This window comes from Lissotriton helveticus, chromosome 7 (assembly GCF_964261635.1).
Source record: "Lissotriton helveticus chromosome 7, aLisHel1.1, whole genome shotgun sequence".
NCBI classification, from domain to species: domain Eukaryota; kingdom Metazoa; phylum Chordata; class Amphibia; order Caudata; family Salamandridae; genus Lissotriton; species Lissotriton helveticus.
Genome location: NC_136068.1, coordinates 1,481,733,461 through 1,481,752,222, shown reverse-complemented (window position 1 = coordinate 1,481,752,222; position 18,762 = coordinate 1,481,733,461). Strand labels below are relative to the sequence as shown.

At 49.7% G+C, this 18,762-nt stretch overlaps 1 protein-coding gene across 1 annotated transcript in view; it reads left to right on the top strand.

Annotated features, from left to right (window-relative positions):
• Nucleotides 1-6,019: 6,019 nt before the first annotated feature.
• LOC144767489 (urotensin-2 receptor-like) overlaps nucleotides 6,020-18,762 on the top strand; it is a 211,020-nt gene continuing 198,277 nt past the window's right edge. Inside the window, exon 1 of the transcript XR_013598232.1 lies at nucleotides 6,020-6,665. The gene's annotated coding sequence lies outside the window, so the exon portion shown is untranslated. The remainder of the gene's footprint in view (nucleotides 6,666-18,762) is intronic.

Genomic DNA, 18,762 nt, shown 5'->3' with positions numbered 1-18,762 from the left:
AGCCGAGCTTTCATCATATTTGTCATGCATATTTGTCATGTAAATCATGTAATGTCACTCATAAATATAATAAAGTCTTTGAAATTCAAAAAGTGTATTTCTTTAACTTGCGGAAGCATTCCACTTTAGTGCTTTATACTGGATCGCTGCATGTAGGTTTCACCTGCAAGACATTTTCTTTACATACAGTGGGCTTACAGCCCCCTCTCATAGCTTACCATTGGTTAGCTACAGTGTCCCTCATTTGCTTCGCTATTGCAAGCGTGCGTCATGTCCTCTTCTTGTGTATGGCCCTCCCCTGGAGCATGGCCCATGTACTTGTGCCCTTCCACGGCTCCTGTTTTTGGAGCTACTCTTTTTGGGTTCAAACTTTCCATATAAGTGCTTGTGTTTTCAGTCCGTCTCCCATATACCCATGCATGTAGCTCTATTACCTCCCTCCCGCCCCCTTTCCATGTTGCCTCCTTTCCCTCCAACCCACCTGCCTAACAATTTAAGCAAATCAGCTCATCTATGACAGTGAATAGGTCGGTCACTATGGCACAGAATACGCATGTCCTTGTACTGTAAAGTGTGACTGTTATTCTGGGTTTCTTCCAAATAAAGAACGATGCAACATTATTTCTTATCCCCCAAATATCAATACCAGAGCAAAACATTCTTTCTACTGTGTTCTTCTACTAATTTGTCTAAAATGCAATGCTCATCAGTGCAGTGCCCATGTGGGACATTGACAAAACCAATGAGAGTGGCTTCTCTTCAAATAATGAGCCCTCCAGGGAACTTGAACTGAGGCTCTGATGTAGGTCTTTGACTGTATTACTCTAGGTTACTGCACTCTATGACACTGCACTCTAAACCGCAACAATGCACTATACGACACTGAACTCCAAGGCACTCCACTCTGCGGCACTCCACTCTACGTCTCTGCACTCTACGCCACTCTACTCTTCTCTGCACCACTGCAATCTAAGCCTGTGCACACCACTCTACTCTACCACTACTCTCTATGCCACTATACTTTGCACCACTCCACTCTATGACACTGCACTCTACACCACTATACTCTACTCTGCACCACTGCACTCAACACCACTTCAATGCACTCTAAGCCTGTCTATTCTACTCTGCACCTCTACACTATGCCACTGCACTCTACTCTGCCCCACTCTAGTCTACGCCACTGCACTCTAAGCTACTGGGCTCTAGGCCATTGCCCTCTATGCCACTCCACTGCACTCTATGCCACTCTACTCTACGCCACTGCTCTCTATACAACTGCAGTGTACGCCACTTTAATGTACTCTGCACCACTCCACGCCACTCCACTTCACTGTATTCCTATGCCACTACAACCTAAGCCACTTTACTCTACTCTGCACCACTGCACACTATGTCACTCCACTCTACGCCACTCTACTCTGCACCACTGCACTCTATGCCGCTCCACTCCACTCTGTACCATTCCACTCTACGGCACTGCACTCTATGCCACTGTACTCTACTCTGCCCAACTCTACTCTACCCACAGCACTCTATGCCACTGGACTCTAGGCCATTGCACTCTACGCCACTCCACTCTACTTTGCACCACTACACTCTAAGCCACTGCACTCTACGCCACTCCACTGCACTCTATGCAACTCTACTCTAAGCCACTGCACTCTATGCCACGCTTTTCTACTCTGCACTACTCTACTCTACACCACTGCACTCTACACAACTGCACTGTACGTCACTTTAATATACCCTGTACAACTCTATTCAATGCCACTTCAATCTAAGACACTATACTCTACTCTACACCACTGCACTCTATGCCACTGCACTCCACCTTGCACCATTCTACTCTACTATACTGTGCACCACTGCATTCTAAGCCATTGCACTCTATGCCACTACACTGCACTCTCTCCCACTCAACTCTATGCCACTGCACTCTATCCCAACTGCACTGTATGGCACTCTAAAATACTCTGCACCACATCATTCTATGTCACACCTCTGCACTCCTGCGCCACTTCAATCTAAGCCACTGTACTCTACATCACTACACTCTAGGCCACTGCACTCTATGCCACTCTACTATGCTTTTCCCCACTGCACTCTTCACCACTGCATTCTACACCACAGCACTGTACTCTGCACCACTCAACTCTACGTCATTATACTTAGCCCCACTCCACTCTACTCTATGCTTCGCCACTGTACTCTATGCCACTCTTTTCTACTCTGTACCACTCTACGCCTCTCTACTCTGCACCACTCTACTCTATGCATCTACACTCTACTCTACTCTACTCTGCACTACTAAACTCTATGCCACTGCACTCTACGCCACTCTACTCTACTCTGCACGACCCCTCTCTATACCACTGTACTCTACACCACTCTGCTCTGCACCACTCTATGCCACTGCACTACTTCAGCGCACTCCTCACCACTCTACTCTGCACCACTCTACCCCACTGCATTCTACACCACTCTACTCTGCAATATTGCACTCTACGCCACTGCACTCTAGAGCACTACATTCTAAACCACTGCCTCCTACGCCACTCTACTCTGCACCACTCCACTCTACGCCATTGCACTCCATGTCAGTGCATTCTAGACCACTCTACTCGACTCCACTCTATGCACTGTAGTCTACACCACTGCACACCACTGCACTCAACACCACTCTATTCTAGTCCACCATAGGCCACTGCACTCTTTGCCACTACACTCTGCATCACTCTGCTCTGCACCACTCGATACCTGTGCACTCTACACCAGTCTACTCTCCTCTACACCACTCTATTCTATGATACAGTACTCTACTCAGCAACACTGCACTCTACACCACTGCACTCAATGCCACTGTACTCTATGTCACTGCACTCTACTCTGCACCCCATCACCATATACCACTACACTCTGCACCACTCTACTCTGCACCATTTTACACTACTGCATTCTATGGCACTCTGCTCTACACTACTGTACTCTATGCCAGTGCACTCTACTCTGCACCACTCCACTTGACGGCACTGCATTCTACGCCATGGCACTCTACACCATTTTACTTGGCTCCACTCTACACACTGCACTCTACACCACTGCATTCTATGCCAATCTACTCTGCACCACTCCACTGCATTCTAGATCACTCTACTCTGCACCACTCTACTCTATGCCACTGCACTCTTTGCAACTGCAATCTATGCCAGTCCACTCCACTCTACACCACTCCACTCTATGCCACTCAGCTCCACCATAAGCCACTCCACTCCAATGTATTCTACTCTGCACCACCCCACTTCACACAGTGCCACTCTGTGCCACTCTACCCCACTTGCCTTCACACAGTGCCACTCTACTCTCTGCCACTCCAAGCCACGCTACACCACTACACCACTCTAAGACACTCATCTCTACTCTACAATACACTACTTCACCCCACCCTACTCTACACCAGAGGGAGAGGATGTGGTGAGAAGGAGAGGGTGTGGCGCAGCAGCCAGTGCTGCCAACTCGGTAGCTGGGGATCCGGGTTTGCGTCTCGGTGCCGACTCAACATCCCGTGATTCTGGTCAAATAACTCAATCTCCACCATGCCCATGGACATCGCCTGAATACCCTCACAGGTGATAAGCCACGCTAAATAATTCTACAATTTTTTTTTTTTTACATCAATCTACTCCATGCCACTCCACTCTATTCTACTCTGCTTGATTCTACACCACCTCACACCACTCCACTCTATGCCATTCCACACCACTCCACTCTACGCCACTCCATTTCACTCTACTGTGCTCTACGCCAGCCCACGATGGTGCCATTAGTGAACCAAGACACATGTCACTTGTCATGTATATTTATATTCAGCTTAGGCTCCTATTACAGGTGAAGTATTAGAGCTGACACTCGGTGGTAGTCCACCAAACTGTTTGCCTTCACTCCTCATGTTTTGCTGAATTCCTTTCTGTTGGCTTTATGACTCTGTGCCCTTTACCACTGCTAACTAGTGCTAACGTGCTTGTGATCTCTCCCTAAAACATCGTACAATTGGCCTACACCTAAATAGCACATTTACATCTACTTGTAAGCCCTTGGTAAATGGCAGCACATATACTCAGGGCCTGTAAATTAAATACTACTAGTGGGCCTGAAGCACTCATTGTGCTACCTACTAAAGTAGCACTTTCAAACATGTCTCAGGCCTGCCACTGCAGCCTGTAGTGCTGTATTAAACTGCCATTTCGACCTGGCCAAATACACCTTTTTTATCAGGCCTAAACCCTCCCTTTAATACATATAAGCCACTCCTAATGTAGGCCCTAACATTTCTTTTGGCAGGGTGCATGGTATTTGAAAAGTAAGACATGTGTGTTTAAGTTTTACATGTACTGGTAGTGAAAAACTCTCAATGTTGTTTTTCCACTACTGCAAGGCCTGTCTCCCCCATAGGATAACATTCAATCAATCAATCAATCAATCATGACATTTGTATAGCGCGCTACTCACCCGGAAGGGTCTCAAGGCGCTGGGGGAGAGGGGTCCGCTACTGCTCGAAAATCCAGGTCTTGAGTAGCTTCCTGAAGGTTAGGCGGTCCTGGGTTCGCCGAAGGTGGATGGGGAGGGAGTTCCATGTCTTAGCTGCCAGGTGTGAGAAGGATCTTCCTCCGGCGGTGGCTCTGCGGATGCGTGGAACGGCGGCGCGGGCGAGGCTGGTCGACCGTAGCTGGCGGGTGGGCGTGTAGAAGGTCAGGCGGTTGTTGAGGTACTTGGGGCCTTGGTCGTGGAGAGCCTTGTGTGCGTGGGTGAGGAGTCTGAACGTGATCCTCTTGCTGACGGGGAGCCAGTGCAGGTCGCTCAGGTGGCCGGAGATGTGGCTGTGACGGGGAATGTCCAGGATGAGTCGTGCGGAGGCGTTCTGGATGTGGCGTTGGGTTACCTTATTACACTTAATAAGCGATAAATTAAGATGGTAAGCAGATAGGAAAATATTGTTTGCGCCCAAATGAATTGCAATTTAAAATCCTCTTTAATGGTAAAGTTGGATGGTAAGTCACAATTCTGAAAATGGCACTTTTAGATAGTTTGCATTTTCTTGCGCTACACATTTTTTCCTTCTGTGAGTGTCCTGGGTCACATGGCTGTGAATGGATCTGCTGTTGGGGTTTGTGCATACCTCCCAGGCAGTGACACAAAGGGGACTAAATGTGGAAAAGATTGGACATCCTGCTACGGTCGCTGGAGCAGAGCTGTGCCATGTCCCACTTACATCTCAAAGGGCTTTGCCTCTTGCAGACAAAAAGGAATCTGACACCAGGCCTGCACTGTCTTTTTGTCACCTCAGACTTCTTGGATCCTTGACAGGTGAAGGGAAGACGTTTCCAGAATGAGATGTAGGGGTAGTTTAGGGAATCCTTTTCTGCCGGTGAAGCGCTTGAGCTGCATTACACAAGGTTTTCGAGTAGACAGCTGACTCTGTGGGGACATTCATAAAGATATTGATCGAATTATCAAGTTGCCAAAAAATCAATGTTTTTGATAAGATTCAAATTGCAAACTGGATTATCCATATGGACACTTTGCGATTCTTTATTGTGGGATAAGGCACTTTTGGATGCCTTATCCTTCTTGCCCTGAAGAAGTCCCTGTGTTTTCAGGACGAAACGTTTTGGCAGTGGTTGTTACCTCACAAGAAATAAGAAAATAAAAAGCAAGTCTTTAAAAACGAGACCTTTGAATCTGTGATGTCTTGTCGTGTGGAATTGTTTTAATGTTGTTACTTCTTCCAAAGTGTGGAAGGAACTTAGGAATTTACATTACCCTTTTTTTACTCATTTTGAACGTAAATATGTATGTTTGAAGTGTGCTTCTTCCATCACTATCACTCATTCGTGTCTTTGCTGGCTTTTCTGAAACAGTTCGCCCGGGGATTGAGCACCTTCTTTTGGAATCTTTAGAAACTATACAGAGTGCAAGGAATACGTACCATAACCAGTTTTGTTTCTTTTGTGCAGATAGTTTAAGAAAACTCCCCATTTCAAAGGATGGTACCAAGTATAAATATTGAAGCTCCAGAGCCCACTCATCAGATCACTTCTGAACCTGTGCAAGAATCAGAAAGATTTCTCTGCTGCCCTGCAGCAGGAAGGACTACCCTACTATCCTACTGCCTGAGTAAGGCAGACTGGACCTGTTCCCTTGAACCCAGGACCACCAGAGTGACTCCAAGGGCTAGCCGGCTGGCCTGTATGAGCTAGAAGGACACAGCAAGCTCCTGAGACCTGTCCTGCATCTCCCTAGCTGGCTAAACCCAACTGGATCTGCTTGTGCCTGGCTACTGGTCTCTGATGGAGTGAGTGTGATAGCCATGAGGTGCACCACAGGTCCTTGACCGGCATCAGAGTGTACTCCTTGTCCAACAGAGGGTTTGCTCAAAACCGACTCAGAGTGATGCAACTTGACGCAGGACCTCACATCGTAGCACCTCACAGCTCCTGATCGGCAGTCTCATCGGAACCAGCGCAGCAAGATGCAACTCGACGCAGGATCTCGAATTTCAACACCTCACTATTTCTGATCGGCGGACTCATCAGAACTGATGCAGCACAATGCAGCATGACTCAACAAGACGCAGGACCTCACATCTCAGCCCCAAGTACAACCAGGTACACCTCCCAGGGGGCTGAGCTCAGTCCCGTACCCGAGCCACACTCCATTGCAGTCAGCCTAAACCTGTGATGTTGTCCCAGTCTGGCACAACCAGATAACCCTGGTTTTCACTTTATGCATTTGGGGGCTATTTTCCATAGTAAATTCAATAACTCTGGTTCTACTGACGGGATTTAATTGTTTTGATATAATTTTATTCATTAAAATGTACTCTTATTTTCTGAATTGGTTTGGGATTTCTGTTGTATTGTATTTTCACTTTATTACTGTCTGTGTGTTACATAAACTATTGATACATAGCCTCTAAGTTAGGCCTGACTGCTTTGTGCCAAGCTACAAGAGTCTTAAGCACAGGAAAATTTAGTATATTCTTTGGTTCGCCGGACAAGGTTTGTGGTTGCTGCCTGAGTGGAGTTTCCACCCTCCTCAACCAATAACTCAATTTCTTACATGAAGTAATATTAACGTCTATTAAAAAGTTTGCAAGGGAGGTTTTTTATTGAGCACACATACTAAACTGATGAAGTTCAAGATGCTAAGATGATACAGGAAAAGGAGGCACTGTGAAATATGATAAATGCCTAGGATTACATAATTTGGTCTGGCAGGAAAGCCGGGATTGATTTTAAGTTTCCTGGCTGGGCAATTCAACCACTAGATACAAATATATATCTCACATTTTACATCAAAGGTTACTGCTTTGTCTTTGATTCTTTGGGTACCTAAAACAGTTCGCCATGTTAAATATATACACATATTACATAATAAATCCATTTGAAAAAAAAGGATTCTAGAAAAAGGTGATTGAAGTAAGAGGGGGCAGCATAAACCGTGTGAAGGCTTGTGAGAAAGTGGCATCTTTCTTGCATTGGTATGCCCCCACTTTTTTCTGACTGCTGATGTGCTTGACGGAGTGTGCCCTGGGCTCCTGCCAACCAGGTACCCAGGGCATGTGTCCCTTCCCTAAAACTGTGTTGAAACTGAAAACCAATTGGCATCTCTGGCCACCTGTCAGCCCCTAGTAAATGGTACCCTAGGTACCCAGGGCATGGTGACCAGAGCAGAACTAAACAAAGAGTCGACATGCCCACAAACCCAATGCCCTGGCATACATCAGTCACCCCTCTAGCTTGGTGCCCTATGCCAATGGTGAGGGCACAGGTGCATGAGCCCTGTGCTCCTACAGTACCCAGGGCCATTCCTGGGCACTGTAAGTGCAGTGATGCCATTAAGAGTACATGGTTAACTGAAGACTAACAAGTTTGGTATTAAACTTCTCAGCACATTAAATCCACACTGATGCCAATGTGGGATTTAATGAGAAATGCACCACAGAGGGCCTCTTAGAGATGCCCCCTGAAACCTAACCACAATCCACATCTGGACTGAGGAGCTGCAGAGGCTGCCACACAGCGGACATGTTGCTGGACCCCTGGGTGAAGAGCACCCGCTCTCCTGGGCATGCAACAATGCACATCCTGGGCGAGGTGCTAGGCCTCCTCTACCAGGATGGGCAGGGGGAAGCTTCAAAGGCATTCCGCCCCTGTGAGCTTCGCCAGACCATTTGCTGTATCCAGCAACTAGCCCCCACCAGTCCTGACCCACACTCTGGCGGGAAGACTGGCGGGAAGACTGGCGGGAAAAACTACGTCAGGAAGGGGGGTGTGCCAGCCGGTGTCAACCCCACTCCTCAGGTGGGGGAGACGAGGTGAAGCACGACCCCGGGCTCCGCCCATCTTGAAGATGGGGAGCCCTGCCCAATCACAGCTAGGCTCCTGCACCCCTCCCACAGGAGAGAAGCAGGCTAGGGGGTGTACCCACCCCGGGACAGGGACCTATTGGTCTCTGCCCTTGCCCTACCTCTAACGCCCCTAAAATCAGTATTTAGGGGCTCCCTGAACCTTCCTTCCTCAGATACCGATAAGAAAAGAATAAAGAAGATCAAGAGGAAGAAGACCCGCCGTGCAGCTGCTAACAACAGGACGACAACAACTGACTTGGCCCCAGCCCTACCGGCCTGTCGATCCTGGAACCTGCTACTGCCTAATCCCATGTGACTCCTGCGGACAGCAACCTTGGGACACCCAGAAGACATGCCTGCCTTGACCCTCTTAAAGCCTGGGACTCCCATCAGCAGAGGCTCTGCTGCAACAACACCCCTGGTGCCAGCCAGGAAGCTCCGGACCAACCCACTCAGCGCCCGCCCAGCCCAGCCCGTGCCCGGGTGATCCAGGACCACGAGGAAGTCCCCCCGGCGACTGGGACCCAAAGTCCAGTGCCCAAAGACCCTCCTCGACGACCCCGATGACGCCTGCAGCCTCAGGACAGAGGACCCCTCCGACCACAACCAGCAGGGGGTAAGATTTCCTGACCTCAAAAGACACCCCTGCACCCGGCACCCCACGGCCCCCTGTGCCCAACTCCTGGGTGCCTACCTATCCTCCAAGACCCCAACTTACCCCTCGAAGTGTTGGTCGCTCCAGAAGATCCTTCGTCCCTGAGCATGCAGCCTTTGTTCCCTTTTCAAGTTCCTCATTGAATAACATTGAGCGCCCGATGGCTCAAAAGCACCCTGCCACCCGAGTGCCCCTGGCACTGTAACATGTGCCCTATCCTACTTCCCCATTTGCCCTGAGCAAGTAACCAGGAGCCCAGCTCCCACAGCCGCGTGGCCTGCTAGCCAGCAGCCACCAACCAGAGGCCCCCTTTCCCTCATTGGATAACATTGGGCCTAACTACCTCTGCACCCGGCCGCCCCTGTGCCGCTGAGGGTGAACCAACTGTACTTACCTGACCCTGGGGGACCCCTGAGTCTATGCCCAGAACCCTAACTCTACCAGCCAAGTACTCACATAGAAACTGATAACTCACTCACCTGCCATTGGTTAACATTGACTGGTTTGACTTGAAAAATCTTGTAACTGTGAAGTTTTGGAAACTAAAAATATTCATATAAAGTCACCCGAATTCCGAAGTACTCACCTGTGATCAGGGGAGAAGCCAGTACTGTACCTTGCAGCCCAGTACTGAACCCCAAAAGTAATCCTTACCCGTTTTAAGTTGAGACCCCAGTGCTGGCCCCAGGAGACCAGTACTGGATTACAAAAGTAACCAGATCATACTTTACCTGCAACCTGAATTTTCTCCCATTGGATAACATTGCCAGATTCCTGTTGAAAAGTTTCCAAGTGTGAACTTTTAAAAGAGCTTTTTATTCCTGAAAAATCACTACAATACCTAAAACGTTTTTGCTAAACTGTTTTCAGCTTAGACCCCAGGACTGACCCTAGGAGCCAATCATGGAATTACCAAAGTAATCTTATAAGTAATCAACTGTGTTTATATAAGGAAATCCATTGAGCTCAATTCTAAATTGTGTGTAGAATTGTGTTGCCTACTGCAACCCCTGTACCTATTGTCTTTACAAAGTTTATTGCCTTTCTGCAAAGTACTCATCTGAGACCTCTCATATTGAGAACAGTATATATTTTTTGATAACTGTTGGTTCTAGAAATAAAACAACTACATCTTTTGATATAAAACCAATTGGCCTGGAGTTCAGTCTTTGAGTGTGTGAAACCTTTTGCTGACTGAGTGTGTACAACAAATGCTTTACACGGTCCTCAGGTACTGCCTTACTGCTCGACCAAGCTACCACTTTAGAGAGTAAGGTCACCCCTGGCTTTAACCTCTGTTATACCTCTGGGGTTTGTGGACTCTATACACACTGTACCTTAATCTGGTCCATTATATATAGAGCTACTTTCTCACATTGGTGGATCAGCGGTGGGATACAAAGTTGCATTTGTTGGACTACTTGGTTACCATCTGATCACACGAAAGAACTCATGAATTGCCTTAGGAATTCTGAGATTGGGTTTTCCAAAATACTAAAAATCTGATAGTACCTTGATTAAGTCCCATTAGAATTCCAGGAAAATAAAAAGTCACTATAGTTAGGGTAGAGGGTTAGAACTGTCAGTTTAGAATGTCTCAACAACACCCAGCTGTTAGTGAAGATAACATGGTCCTGGTTGAGGAGTTCGACCTCACACCTTACTTGCACTTGAATTTCAAGGAATTAAGGCCCCTATGTAAACTTAAAAATATAGTCATAGGCCTGCATCCAACCAAACTGCAAAAGGCCACCCCTCTGAACAGGGTGACGTCAGTTCAGAGGAAGAAAAGGAGGAGGATAATACCAACCCCTCCCCCATCTCTAGGGAAGTAAGGGTCTCTACACCCTTAACTCCAGGAGTCAGCTTCTGGGAGCCTGGGTACCACACAGATGGACTAGGCACCAGAGGACACATTGAGGAGAGCTCCAATGAAGAGGACAACTTTTTAGCAAAGTTGTCCAAGAGATTAGACCTAGAGTCCAGACTCCTGGCTCTAGAGAAATAAAGGAAAGAGATGGGCTTAGCCCCCATCTCTGGTGGCAGCAATACCAATAATAAGGATAAAGAGCAATCTTATGATCCTAAAATCCCCAAAGGGATTGTCCCTAAGTTTGAGGAAGGTGATGATATCACCAAGTGGTTCACAGCCTTTGAGCGGGCTTGTGATATCAGAAACCACTCTGGGGGGCACTCCTGTGGGAACTGTTCTCTGGTAACTACAGAGACAGGCTTCTGACCCTCTCTGGGCCAGATGCAGGGTCTTATGACCTCATGAAGAAAACTGATTGCGGGACTTGGACTCACTACTGAGGAGTACAGAATTAAGTTCAGGGGGGCTCACAAAACCCAGACCCAATCCTGGATAGATTTTGTAGACTACTCAGTAAAGACACTGGATGATCTGTTAACTGGACACAATGTGCATGACTTTACTGGACTTTATAATTTTTTTTTGAAGGAACACATTTTGAGTAATTGCACAAATGAAAAGTTGCATCAGCATTTAGTGGACCTAGGTCTAATTTCTCCCCAAGAATTGGGAAAGAAGGCAGACCATTGGGTCAAGACTAGGGTGACAAGGACAGCTCTTGGGATGATCAAAAGAAGGTGGTTACAAAACCTCCCCAGGGGAAAGGTGGTGACAATCCCCAAGATAAAAAGTCTGAGTCTTCCAAAGGGACCCAAAAACCTGTCCAGATGGGTGGGTCCCAAACTACTCCCTATGTGCATCAGCCTTGTAGGGGGAAGAACTTTGATCCTAACAAGGCCTATTGTAACAACTGTAAAAAGTTGGGACATTTAACTGTAGACAAAACTGCCCCTACAATAAAGCCCCTAAGGCACCCAATACAGCTACTCCAGGGACAGTAGATCTACAGATGGGATCAGAGGAGTGCCCAGAGCAAATCTGGGAATATACCCAAGCTTGTCTAGTCTACTTGGGGGAAATGGAGGTTGCCAATGTAGCTGGTTGGCCACCCAACTGTAACAAGTATCTGCAATACCCCTACATTAATGGAACTAGAGTAGAAGCCCTGAGGGATACAGGTGCCAGCATCACTATGGTAAAGGTAAAGCTGGTTTCCAAAGAGCAATGCTTGGTTGGGAAAACTTACCCAGTCACCAATGCTGACAGCATTACCACCCAACGCCCTCCGGCTATGGTGACATTAGGGTGGGGGGAGGTTACTGGCCTGAAACTGGTAGTCTCTCCACAATTGCCAGCTGACTGTCTGCTTGGAAATGACATGGAAACCTCAGCCTGGGCTTAAGTTGAGCAAGTAGCCCATGTAGCCATGCTGGGTATCCCTAGACTGGTGTGTGTGGAAACTAGAGCACAGAGCAAAAAGAAGGGTGAACAAGTAGGTTTGGAGCCTGAAAGTATGCCCCAACCAATCAAGAGAAAAAGCAAGAAGACTGGGGAACTAGCTTCTACACAGCCAGCCTCTCATGACCCCTCTCCTCATGGAGAGGACTTGGAAACCCTAGAGGGAACTGAGCCCATGGAGCTTGAGCCTTACCAGGCTCGACTCCTGGGCCCAGGGGGACCCACTAGGGAAGAGCTGTGCCAGGGTCAGCGAGACTGCCCCACTCTTGAAAGCCTGAGTCAGCAAGCTGCTGCAAAAGCAAAGGGAGATGGCAGTGGTACCCACAGAGCTTATTGGGAAGAGGGATTACTGTATGCTGAGGCAAGAAACACCAATCCTGGAGCTACCAGGAGAGTGATAGTGCCCCAGAAGTACAAGGAGTTCCTCCTAACTTTGGCTCATGACATCCCCCTAGCTGGACACCTGGGTCAAACCAAAACTTGGGAAAGGTTGGTTAGCCACTTCTACTGGCCCCAGATGAACCAAAAGGTGAAGGAGTTTGTGAGCTCCTGTGTTATCTGTCAGGCCAGTGGCAAGACAGGTGGCAAACCAAAGGCCCCCCTGAAACCACTGCCAGTGGTGGGGGTATCCTTTGAAAGGGTAGGTGTGGACAGTGTGGGTCCACTTGAGCCTCCCACAGCCTCAGGAGGGATCAAATTAATTCTAGTAGTAGTGGATCATGCTACTAGGTAGCCTGAAGCAATTCCCCTTAGGGTTACTACAGCTCCTGTAGTAGCCAAGGCCCTCCTGGGTGTCTTCACCAGGGTAGGGTTTCCTAGGGAGGTGGTTTCAGACAGAGGTACCAACTTCATGTCTGCTTACCTGAAACACATGTGGAAGGAGTGTGGGGTGCAGTATAAGTTTACTACCCCATACCACCCACAAACCAATGGTCTTGTGGAAAGGTTCAACAAGACATTGAAAGGTATGATCATGGGACTCCCTGAAAAACTCAAAAAGAGATGGGATGTCCTGTTGCCATGCCTGCTTTTCGCTCATAGGGAAGTGCCACAGATGGGAGTGTGGTTTTCACCCTTTGAACATTTGTTTGGTCATCCTGTAAGGGGACCACTTTGTCTCGTGAAAGAGATTTGGGAGAGACCTCTCCAAGAACCCAAGCAAGACATTGTGGACTATGTGCTTGGCCTAAGGTCCAGAATGGCTGAGTACATGGACAAGGCATCCAAGAATCTTGAGGCCAGCCAGGAGCTGCAGAAGCACTGGTATGACCAAAAAGCTGCCAAGGTTGAGTTTCAACCTGGACAACAGGTGTGGGTTTTGGAGACAGTGGCACCAAGGGCTCCCAAGACAAATGGAGTGGCCCTTACCCTATCCTGGAGAAAAAGAGTGAGGTCACTTACTTAGTGGACCTAGGCACCAGCAGGACACCCAAATGTTTATCAATGTGAACCGCCTGAAACTCTACAAGGACAGGGCTGACCTCGCCATGCTGATGGTGACTGGTGAGGAACAGGAAGCAGAGAGTGAACCTCTCCCTGATCTCCTCTCTTCCAGCTCAAAAGATGGGTCAGTGGATGGAGTGGTCTTTTCAGACACCCTCTCTCCTCAGCAGCAGACTAACTGCAAGCAAGTCTTGCAACAGTTTGCTAGCATCTTTTCCTTTACCCCTTGTCTGACCAGCTGGTGTACCCATGATGTGGACACTGGTGACAGTAACCCTGTCAAAAACAAAATCTATCGAAAATCATACCAAGTCAAGGAAAGCATCCAAGCTGAAGTCAGCAAGATGCTGGAGCTAGGGGTAATTGAACCCTCTGAGAGCCCCTGGGCTAGCCCAGTGGTTCTGGTCCCCAAAACTCATCAACAGGGTGGAAAGAGAGAGATGAGACTCTGTGTGGACTATAGAGGGCTCAACTCTGTCACCAAGACAGATGCTCACCCCATTCCAAGAGCAGATGAGTTGATAGACAAGCTAGGGGCAGCCAAATTCCTCAGCACCTTTGACTTAACTGCAGGGTACTGGCAGATTGGCATGGCTCCAGGAGCCAAAGAAAAGACAGCATTCTCCACCCCTGATGGGCACTGTCAGTTCACTGTAATGCCTTTTGGGTTAAAGAATGCCCCTGCCACCTTCCGGAGGTTGGTGAACCAAGTCCTGACTAGATTGGAGTCCTTTAGTGCAGCTTATCTTGATGATATTGCTGTCTTTAGCTCCACCTGGCAGGATCACCTGATCCACCTTGGGAAGGTTCTACAAGCCATGCAATCGGCTGGACTGACTATCAAGGCATCCATGTGCCAGATAGGGTAGGGCACTTTGGGCCACCTTGTTTTTTGTTTTTTTTAAACTTTTTATTAAATTCAAAACTTACAAAAACAGAAAGAAGAAAACAAAACACAAGGCAGTACAGTACAGATGTGTCACTTCGGTGTCGGGGGAGGGAGTACACATGCAATCCGATCGGCAGAGTCATACAATGAGAAAGGGGGGGGAGGAGACCAGGAGCAAGCAAAATGTCTAATTAATCGTGGAGGAAACATTAGGTTGGGGGGAGGACAGGTCAGTCTCCAAATCTGTGGGAGGGGGGGTACATATCTCACCACGGTATGCGTTCCATTGATTCCAGACCTTACCCCACTTACGGGGTGTGCCACGGGCAATATTGTTGGACCCGGCCTCGTGGCGTGGTGCGCGTCTGTCCCCCCACCCCCTGCGAGCGTAGGCCTGCACCCTGAGCCCCTGCGCAGCATCCCCGTAAGAGTAGCCTGCACCCCGAAGCCTGGTCATCTCACCCCCGATAAGCCCGAACCCCCGTAATCCACGACCGGGCCTGCGTGTCCCTATCCCGCTCCCGGCTCCGAGCGCCTAACCTTGCATGCCCCACAAGGCCCGGCAGCCATTTTCCCTTCCCGAGATCCCTGTCTCCCTGGGCCTAGCGTGACCCCGGCCCCAGCAAAACCCAGACTCCAAAGGCGCGCCAGTCCCGGCTGGGGGGTAAAGGGCTTCCCGAGTGTGATAAGCCAGGCAGTTTCGATGGCCCCTTTGGCCTCCCCTGAGAGTCTGGTAACGGTCACACCTTTGGCCCTCCCCTGTGGGCCAGTTTCGATCGCACCTTTTGGCCTCCCTGAGGGCTGGCTCCAGACCTGCTGGGTGTCTGGGAATTCCCGGACCCATTTCTCAAAGGATCAAAGACCCCACCGCCGGACCTCGCCAACGACCAGCCCCCAGGACTTGAGACCTCCGCCTGCGAGGGTCCGGACATCAAAGGGCCGCTGAACTATATCTGGGCCCGCCCGACAACTAGCGGGCAGTTGTATCTTGGACCGGAAGCCTGCTGATCTGATCGCGGCTGACCCTGAGAAAGAACTCATCTTGAATCGCTGAGCCCTGCTGACGCTGTCGCGGCTCCCTCTTCACAACAAGGAACTGAACCACCAGAGCCCTGCTGACGCTGTCGCGGCTCAAGCTGAACTATCACCATCGGAGCCCTGCTGACGCTGTCGTGGCTCGAGCTGAACTATAACCATCGGAGCCCTGCTGACGCTGTCGCGGCTCAAGCTGAACTATAACCATCGGAGCCCTGCTGACGCTGTCGTGGCTCAAGCTGAACTATAACCATCGGAGCCCTGCTGACGCGGTCCCGGCTCCTCAGGAACTTCTCCAGATCAAGCCCTGCTGACCTCGTCGCCGCCCGAGGAGTACTCTGGTCCAGCTGGACCATCGAGATCACCATCACGACCGAGCCAACCCGACGTGAGTGAAGCCGCCAGTACGCCCCTCATCTTCCGTACCCCCCGGCTCGAGGATTGAGAGCTGTGCGTAGGGTACGCCCCGTACTGGCCCCAAGGCTAAAGACTGTCCCGCTTCCCTCTCCCCGAATCCTCTAAAGACTTTTGTGATCCCTCGATCATTTGTACATAAGAGTGCTACTTTCATGTTTGCTGCTTATAAAGAACTTGTTACTGAAGCCCAACGTTGTGGTGTCGTTCGTAAGTGTGGTGTGAGCTCAGTGTGTACGATCCTAGACCCGAAGTCCTCCCCGGCGAGGACCTCACAATAAGACTCGACAAGATCTGTGGGAGAGGTGGTCGGGTGAGCACAACCTGGCCCTCTGAGATCGCCCCTTCTAACAAACATATACTGTCTTCTCTCGAAACATGCACCAATCCATGTTTTGTTGCCACACCAGAACCGTCGGTGGCCTCTGAGCACCCCATAATTGGGCTATGTCTCTCTTAGCAATCATATTACCCAGGTTCCCCATCGAAGCTGCGCCACGTCATGGTCATTCGGCTCCCAAACATTCAACAAGCATCTCCTCGCCTCAGGCCTTGACTGCACACCCGTGACCTCACTCATAACCTCATGCACCCGAGTCCAGTAGCGCGCCACTGCGGGACATTCCCAAATGATATGGAGAAATGTACCCACGAGACCACAACCACGCCTGCACAGGCCATCCACAGAGAATCCCATGCGCACCAGACGGGGACCAGTTACATACACCCTATGAAGAATTTTGAGCTGGACAAACCGAAGGCGCACCGGGATCGCCACTTCCTTCGGGGAAGAGATTGCAGCCTGCCAGTCCTCATCATCAAGTTCCAAACCATCACTGGTCCAAACCTCTCGAAGGTGGCAGAGGAGGTCAATCCTGTTGATCAACTTTTTGTATATGAGCGAAATCGTGCAGTCCGGGACGTACCCGTCCAGAATCCGATCCTCCAGCGGGGACGCCTCCGGAATATCTGTGCCCAAGGGAAAGACAGATAACACCGCATGCCGGATTTGCGCATAGCGAAAGAACTCCCTATCATTCAAGTCATACTCAGCTTTCAGCTCCTCAAACGTCTTGACCCTACCCTTGGTCCATACATCATTCACCCTGCTGATACCGATCACATCCCACTTATCAAAACCCTTCGACTTCCAGAGGGACCCGAGCTTATCAGATGCGTAAAGCGGAGTCGCGCGAGTCGGTTTATCAGCCCAGCCCATAGCCGCCGTTGCACGATACCACACCTGTACGGCTGTCATGGTGGGGCCCGTGAGAGTCTTGCAGACAGATCTCGTGTATAGAGCCCTGTCATAGTCTCCGCCGGGTAACAGCCACTTGTCCATTTCGAACGCCGGGTTCGGCGAAGGACCGTAAGTAGCATGGTTAATCGCCCCCAGCTGAGAGGCCCAATAGTAATGGCGAATATCGGGAAGCGCGATGCCACCGTCGTACCACGGGAGCGTCATCTTCGCAAGAGCAATGCGGGAACGGCCCCCCCATATCAATCGTCTCTGTAGGCTTTCAATCTCCCGAAAGTAGCTAGCAGGCACTGTATCAAGAGTGTTTTGCAGCGCATAGAGGAACCGGGGCAGCGACATCATCTTGAACAGCGCCGCTCGTCCCAAGGGGGAAAGAGGGAGCCTACCCCACGCGAGAACATCAGCACGAAGGCGCTGAAGCGGGGGCAGCAAATTGCGTTCATAACGAAGTACAGGGTCCAAGGTAATAAAGATCCCCAGATACTTAAAACCTTCCCGCACCACCGAAATAGGACAGCCACGGGGCAAGAGAGGAGCATCGCCCGAGAGAACGTAGATGCACGACTTAGACCAGTTGATGACGAGACCAGAGTTTTTACGGAAAGAGGTCAAGACGTCAAAGAGGACGATCAACGATTTCCGAGGTGACGTGAGGTACAACAGGATATCGTCCGCATATAAAGACACCCGGTCCTCAAATTCCGAGGTCCATCTAATGCCTTTCAAAGATGGCTCCCACCTCAACCAGCCTGCCAGTGGTTCCAAAGCGAGGGCAAATAAAAGAGGAGACAAAGGGCAGCCCTGGCGCGTCCCTCTGCCGAGGGCAAATGGGGCGGAGACACGGCCGTTTACGACCACTTGTGCTAAGGGGTCGGTGTAGAGCAGTTTCACCCAGTTAATGAAGGTCGGGCCGAAGCCAAATTTAGAGAGGACCACCCAAAGATAAGGCCACTCCAGCATATCAAACGCCATAGTAGCGTCTAGAGACGCCAAAATGGCCGGTTCACGCAGCGTCCCGCCCGCGCGAGGGCACCATGGAGGCGCCGGAGGTTCAGTGCCGTGTTGAGGTGTGGTATAAACCCGGATTGGTCCGGGTGAACCAGATCGCCTATGACAGATACTAAGCGGTTAGCCAGCAATTTAGCCAGGATCTTTGGTTCAGCATTGATCAGAGATATGGGCCTAAAGGAGGTGCAGCGGTCGCGTGGCTTACCATCCTTATGAATCACAACTATGGAAGCCAATCTTTGGTCAGGAGGAAGGGAACCCGTCTCCAACGATGCCAAGAACATCGACAGTAGGTATGGAGCTATCGTATCCGGACGGA